Source organism: Jaculus jaculus, chromosome 3 (genome assembly GCF_020740685.1).
Source record: "Jaculus jaculus isolate mJacJac1 chromosome 3, mJacJac1.mat.Y.cur, whole genome shotgun sequence".
Taxonomy (NCBI): domain Eukaryota; kingdom Metazoa; phylum Chordata; class Mammalia; order Rodentia; family Dipodidae; genus Jaculus; species Jaculus jaculus.
The window spans coordinates 71,627,702-71,635,321 of NC_059104.1; the positions used below are offsets into that span (position 1 = coordinate 71,627,702).

Consider the following 7,620-nt stretch of genomic DNA (forward strand, 5'->3'; position numbering starts at 1 on the left):
TTTCTCTCTCTCTTTCAAATAAATAAATAAAATATTTGAAAAAGAGCTGGGGAGATGGCTTAGCTGGTAAGGCACTTGCCTGCAAAGCTAATGGACCCAGGTTCAATTCCCCAGGACCCCTACAAGCCAGATGCACAAGATAGTACATATGTCTGGAGTTTGTTTGCAGTGGCTAGAGGCCCTGGCATACCCACTTCCTTCCTCTCTCTCTCTCTCAAATAAATAGATTAAAAAAAAAAAAGTAAATCCAGGTGTAGTGGCACATGCCTTTAATCTCAGAACTTGGGAGGCAGCGATAGGATTGCCAATGAGTTTGAGGCCATCCTGAGACTACATCATGGATGCCAGGTCAGCCTGGGCTAGAGCAAGACCCTATCCCCAAAAAAACTTGAAAAAAAAGTATTTTTAAAGTTCTTGATGCACACTGCAAATTTATCTTTACATAAACTGTACCAATTCGTAGTGCCATTAGGAATAATAAAAGGAATGCTTATCTTCCCTATTAGAATATGAAAGACCTAAAGATTAAATTTAGTGCCTTACACATACTAGGCAACGATGGTACCACTGGGCTACATGTCCAACCCTCTTTTTACTTTTATTCAGAGACATGGTATCCTTAAATTGTTTAAGCTGGTCTTAAACTTATTCTGTATCCCAGTTAGGTCTTGAACAATAGATTCTCCTGACTTAGCTTCTCAAGTATCTGGAATAACAGACCTCCACCACGAGGCCCAACTCAAGATGGTTTTATTCATTCATCAGAGATGCAGGAAGTGCTTCCGTTTAGCCTGAGAACACAAGGACAAGACAGATTTTGGGACTGGGAAGTGTCAGTGGCAGAACACTCGCCTAACATTGGGAGGCATTGGGTTCAAACACTGAAAAAATATACCCAGTCAATGATAGTGTTGGTCCAGTGAGGGGATAGAAGAAAATAAGCTGTGATCCAGAGCTTAATTTGGCATCATAATTGTAGCCCCAGTGATGTAATGGGTTTGCACACAGAAGTTATATGAAGTGACATCACAAGGCTTAGACTGTTAGGAGGGTGGAGATATGAGCCTGTTTAAACAGGTGGTTGGGAAAGCCTTTCTGAGGAGGAAATGGAGTAGCAACTACCTACCAGAAGCAGACAGAAATCCATGTGGGAGGCATATGCCAAAGGTCTGAGAGTAAGGAACATAACATGACAGAAACAGGAAGAGCAACAAAGCAGCATGGAGAGCTAGAGAAACAGGAAGCATCTTATCCTATGGGTTTGAGAGATCATAAATGTGGGTCCTGATCAGGTAATATGTTAAAATCATGTTGGCCTCTGTGTAAGTAATGGGAGAGGACCAGATGATATCCTCAGCCAGATAAGCTATGGCTTGGTCTAGGTTGAAGGTGAAGAGTATGAGACTAACATAGGAGATATGAGAAAGACAGAGAGAGAGACAGAGAGAGAGAGAGAGAGAGAGAGAGAGAGAGAGAGAGAGATCTTTACAAAAAGCCAGACCTGGTGGCACACGCCTTTAATCCCAGCACTTGGGAGGCAAAGGTAGGAGGATTGCCATGAGTTCAAGGCCACCCTGAGACTACATAGTGAATTCCAAGTCAGCCTGAGCTAGAGTGAGACCCTACTTCAAAAAAAAAAGAAACCAAGACAATCTTTAACTGAATAAACAGATTCCAGTGGGGGAATTTTATAAGGGAGGTCTTCTATAGATGACTCAATACTTATACATGTTCAACTCAGTTCCCAAAATGCCACCAACCCTAACTAACCTCATCAAGGTCAAGATGCAGAAAGAGAAAACACTGAGGCAAGTACAGCATTCCCCTCTGTATCCAAAGGGGACATATTTGAGGATGCCCCAGTGGATACATACCTGTGATAACATTTCTGAGATGTTAATTACAAGAGCCTGAGGCTGGAGGGGAGGAGAGAGAATGAGGTCAATCCACTACCAAACTACAGGTTATCAAAATGCAGGGCTGGAGAGATGGCTCCTTGGTTAAAGGCAGTTGTTTACAAAAGCCTGAAGGCCCAGGTTCAATTCCCCAGTACACATGAAAAACCGTATGCACAAAGTGGTGCATGCATCTGGAATTCACTTGCAGTGGCAATAGGCCCCTGTCATGTCCATTCTCTTTCTCTCTCCCTCCTTCTTTCTCCCCCTGCTCTTGGTGCTTACAAATAAATCAAAATATTTTTTTCAAATGTGATGTTAAAATCTTAACTCAAATTTCTTTGCATCCCATTATGACCTTGGACAATCCAGAAGAAAGAAACAACAGCCTCTCTTTATGGATAACACTAACCTGACATTTTCCCAGTTATTTATCCCTGCCCTTTTACCTATAACAATGCAGGTAGGATCAATGTAAACAATGTATGCCTTCTTTCTCCAATTACTCACTTTATCTTTAAAATGTTCAGGGGTTTAGCTCAGTAGTAGAGCATTTGGCTCTCATTTTTGAAGCCCTGGGTTCCATACCTAGCACTGGACAACAAATATAAATAAATACAAATAAAGGACAGTGATAGTAGCCGACATCTATTATTAAATATCTGAACTCACAACAACCCATCAGCTGCATCAAACTTGCCTCACAATAAGCAAACTGAGCTCTAGATAGAGTTCAGTGAGTGCCCAGTGAAACAGTTTCCCCTCTGCTCTGTAGAGTGTGTGTGTGGTGGTGGTGGGGGGGTGCCCTTGGATGGAAAATGGCCCTACGAGTCTGCATTCTGTTTGATAATGAAATATTAAAAATGTTTGATAGTGGGATATAAGAGCTGATAACAACACAAAGGTGAAATGCAGTCCTGTGGGGGACAGACAGGCTTCCCTCTCCTGAGAAAGCCAGTTCTGCTCCCTCTGCACAATCAGGTGACATTCCTGGATTCCAGATAAATGTGTACTTCTTGGCTCCTTTGACCTGGTTAGAACAGCTTCCTACTTCCCTCTGCCAAAGAGCTTTACTTTATCTCTGTATGGGAATCATGATGTTACCTACTTTCTCTTTTAAAATTATCTTTTTACAATAAAAAGGAAAAGAAAGTCACCATTTGATCCTAGCTCAGGGCACTCTGAGCCTCTTGGAGGTGCTGCTGTCAGCTGGGTTTGGCCAAGAGCCCAGCCCCCACCACCTCTACAACTTGTCTTCTGATTGGCACTGTTGCTTCATGGATGCTGTTTTTTCCACTTCAGACCAGTTCTTTCAGCAGGCTCCTTTCTCCCCTGTCCCTATTGTTACTTCCTGAACTTCCTGCTAGCATACTGGAGCCCAATTGGAGGATTTTATCTTTTGGTTCCAGAGGTTCAAAGATAAAATTTAATAGAAATTGAAGGTAAAAGCCTCGTTTGCTTTAAATTATTACACACTCCCCTTAGCCATTCATTGTCAAGATGAATTGAGATATCATGGGGTAGAGTATTTCAGTACTAGAATTTATTTGAGGTCTCTGTGTAGTGGTGGTGTTTGTATTTTGTGTTTACAAAATGTGTATTTTCTCCCCATTTCATCTGTCCAACAAATTATGGATCTGCTAAGGTACACCAAGCAGTGCCTACCTCAGATGAGAAATGATGCACTGGAAAGACACAGCATGTTTGCCAGGAAGCTATCAATGAAGGGCAGCATGTGCCACAGGCAACAAGAGATAGAGTGTTCCATAGGTGTTCAGGGATATTTTCCTGGATAGTGACAGCAAGGGGCATGTCATGGAGATAAGCACAAGGAGGTAGAACATCAGTGACATGGCTGGAGGGAAGGGTAAAGGCCAAAGATGTGTCCTGTCAGAGAGGTTCTTATAAGCCAGCTTCTTCTAAAGAAAAGTCATTGTCAAACAAAGATCCATGGACCGGGCCCAGCCTGCCACTCAACAGAGACAGAAATGGTGTTTCCTGCAGGAGGGAAAACTTCTAGTTTAGAAGGGCCACAGCAAAGCTGCAGCAAGTCACCTCACACGTGGAGATGGTAAGGCCAAAGACAATGTCAGGTAGAAAGATGTTAGCAACACAAAGAGAACGAAAAGGCCCAGGACCTGCCCATTCAGGTCTGTGAAGGGGAGAAGATCCAGGCTTCACAAATCACATCAATGATGTTTCCAGCTGTCACTGGAAACAGGGAATAAAATTTTACATTGCCAGCTATGCAACCTGAGAGCCCTCCTTAGAGCCTCCAGTGCTGGGATCTTAACTTATGCCACAGAAAAGAATTTCAGGATGTGCTAGAATAAAGTGAAGTTGGTAAATTTATTGACTAACCAGGAAGACAAGATGCACTTGAAGAACATCAAGTATGGGCATCAGGAAAGGAATGCATCCAAATGTTTCAGCAGCAGCTATGCATGTGATCTGAGAGCTGCTGAAGCTACATTATTTAGCAGAGGTCATTTATAACTGAAATTGAGAGAAGATATGTGCTGATAGATTCATTTCCTTATTGAAAAATAAAAAGATTTTTATGAAAGAGATTGAGAATGAATTGACACCAGAACCTCTACCCACTACAGTCTAGCTCCAGAGCATGTGCCACCTTGTGTGCATGTGCAACCTTGCATGCTTATATCACCTTGTGCATTAGGCTTATGTGGAATCTAGAGAGTCAACCATGGGTCCTTAGACTTCACAGGCAAGAACCTTAATCTCTAAGCCATCTCTCCAGCCCTGAAAGAAGTTTTTGTAAATCAAATTATAAGGTGATTTATGAGGGTACTATGCAGGTTATATATATGAGGAAGTAAAGGTTAAGACAAAATAAATCAAAAGACCTGAGCCTGGGGATACAGGCCTATAATTCCAGATACTTGGGAGGCTAAGGCAAGAGAATAACAAGTTCAAGGCCTGCCTGGGCTACAGAGTAAGTAGGCCTATCTCTATAGCTTAGTGAGATTCTCTCAAAATAAAAAGCAAAAACAGAAGGACTAGGGGGATGGCTCAGAAGTTGAAGTGTTTGCTAGCAAAGGCTGAGAGCCCAGGGTTCCAGTTCCCAGCTACACATTAAAAGCTAGATGGGCATTCATTTTCAGTGGCAAGAGAAACAATTATATACATGCACACTCATGCATGCAAATAAATTTTAAAACATTTTTTAAAAAGTAAAAAGAAAACTAGGGAATGATTTAAACAAAGAATGGATGAACTCCCAGTACTGAAAGAGAAAATCAAAACAATTTTGCTGTAGTTACACAAAGAAGTTAAGACATCTGTTTAGATCCTAAACATGGTTAACTGGTCATTTTCATAATCTTGTTTCTGATCGTTTTAGAAAGGGAACATATTTAATGTGTATGGTTGCTGTGTAGGTATCTGGTCTGCTGTGTCAAAACTCTTTACTCAGTGATCCAGATGGTCAAGCTGAGGTTTCCTCATCTTTCTATCCTTTCTCACAGCTCACATCCCCATCAGACAAAAATTTTCCTCTTCCCCTGCCAAACAAATAATCCAGTTCCTGATGAGTTCCTGTTCTCCTCTGAATTCCCATGAGTACATTCAAATCTTCCTCACTCCCACCAGAATGACCCAGTAATCTCTATTTACAGTTTTCCTAAAGCTTCACTAGCCCACAGCTCCAAACTCTTCCACATTCTTCCCAAAAACCAGTTCAGAAAGCCTATGAACTTTATGCTAAAGCTTGTGTCCCCAGTGGCACTTTCTCGATACCAATTTTCTGCATTAGTTACTTTTCTTATGGCTGTGAGCAAATATTTGAGAAGAAGCAACACAAGGAAGTTTTTTGGGGGACTCATAGTTTGAGGGGACATAATAGTGAAGGAAACATGGCAGTAGTTAGCTCCATGCTTTGGGAGCATATGGTAGCTGCTTGCTCAAATCACAGCAAACCAGGAAGAAGAGAGAGAGATGGATGGAGAGAAGAACGCAGGCAGGAACTAGGATCATAACCCACTCCCCAGTGGTCAGGTTCACCCTTTAAAAATTTTTTTAAATTTTTTTATTTATTTGCAAACAGAGGTGGGTGGAGGTTGGATGTGCCAGTGTCTTACCACTGCTAACAAACTCTAGATACATGCACCTCTTTTTGTATGTGTCTTAACATGGGTACTGGAGAATCAAACCCAGACTGGCAGCAAGTGCTTTAACCACTGAGCAATCTCTGCAACCCCCAGGCTTAACCTCTTAAAGTTTCTACAACCTACCAAGACAGTGCCAATATAAAGCAACCACTCATTCAAACTTGTGAACCTATGGCAAGACACTTCCCATGCAAATCATAACAGAAAGGAAGCATATGGATTGGAATGATATGACCATTTTTAGGAACATGCAGTTAGTCTCAAAGAAGGGGGGACTGGAGAGATGGCTTAGCAGTTAAGGTGTGCAAAGCCAAAGGACCTCAGTTTGAAATGGCTCTGCAGTTAAGTAGCTTGCCTGCAAAACCTGACAACCCAGGTTAAATTCCCCAGTACTTATATAAAGCCAGATGCACAAAGTGGTGCATGCACCTGGAGTTTGTTTGCAGAAGTTTAGAGGCTCTGGCATGCCCATTCTGTCTTTCTGTTTCTCTCTCTCTCTCTCTCTCTCTCTCTCTCTCTCTCTCTCTCTCTCTCTCTGCTTGCAAATAAATAAATTTTTTTAAACATGTAAAATTATAGCCTCACTGAGTGCTAAAATGGAGTGTGTAGGTAAGGACAGAGATGACTGGGAAAGGTAGAGGACAGAGCTGGAGACTGGAGAGCTGTCAGTGGACAGTGCATTGGGGAAATAGCACATTAGGTCATTGCTTCAATGAAAATGAAATGGTAGTAAATGTAAGAATGTTTTCAGAAAAATCCTTAATTCAGCTGAGTTGTACTTACCTTTAAAAGCTGAAAGGTGAGAGGTGGGAGAAAATAAGGGAGAACTACTGGGAAGGAAAAAGAAAGCTAAGAATTCCATTTCTCAGGCCAAATGGGATGAGTGAGTTGAGTGGTTATGTGATTACATCTTAGAAACCAGCAGCCTTTCCACCTTAGCTGACCAACTGACTAAAGAGCAGACTGAAGAATTCAAAGAAGCCTTTTCACTATTTGACAAGGATGATGATGAAACTAACAAAGAATCGAGAACTGTGATGAGGTCTTTGGGGCAGAATCCCACAGAAGCAGAATGACAAACCATGATTAATGAAGTAGATGCTGATTATAATGCCATGACTGACTTCTCTGAATTTCTTGAAATAATGGCAGACAAAATGGAATCTACAGTGAAGAAGAAATTAGAGAAGCATTCCATATGATAACAGATAGAAATTAACGATGAAGAGGTTAATGATCAGCGAAGCAGACATTGATGGTGATTGCCAAGTAAATTGAAGAGTATACACATAACAGCAAAGTGAATACATACATAATGTGTTAACTTTTCTATAGAAAATTATTTGCCTTTGCTTTGTCTATAACTTATCTGTAAAAGGTTTTACCCAAGTATCAAAAAAATTCATTTTTTCCTTATGATCAAGGAACACGTTCCATATAGCTTATTCAATATATCTGAGCCCTTCTGCACATCTAAAGTTAAATAGAGTTGGTTAAATGAGGGAACATCTGCCCTTTTAAAAAGCTTTTAGGGACTGTCAGAATGTTGTTGGAGCTGTAACTTGGCATTGTCTATGGACAGTCAACAAGATGTA

At 41.3% G+C, this 7,620-nt stretch overlaps 1 pseudogene; it reads left to right on the top strand.

Annotated features, from left to right (window-relative positions):
* The first annotated feature begins 6,621 nt into the window (after nucleotides 1-6,621).
* LOC123459428 lies at nucleotides 6,622-7,303 on the top strand (annotated as a pseudogene).
* The last annotated feature ends 317 nt before the right edge of the window (nucleotides 7,304-7,620 follow it).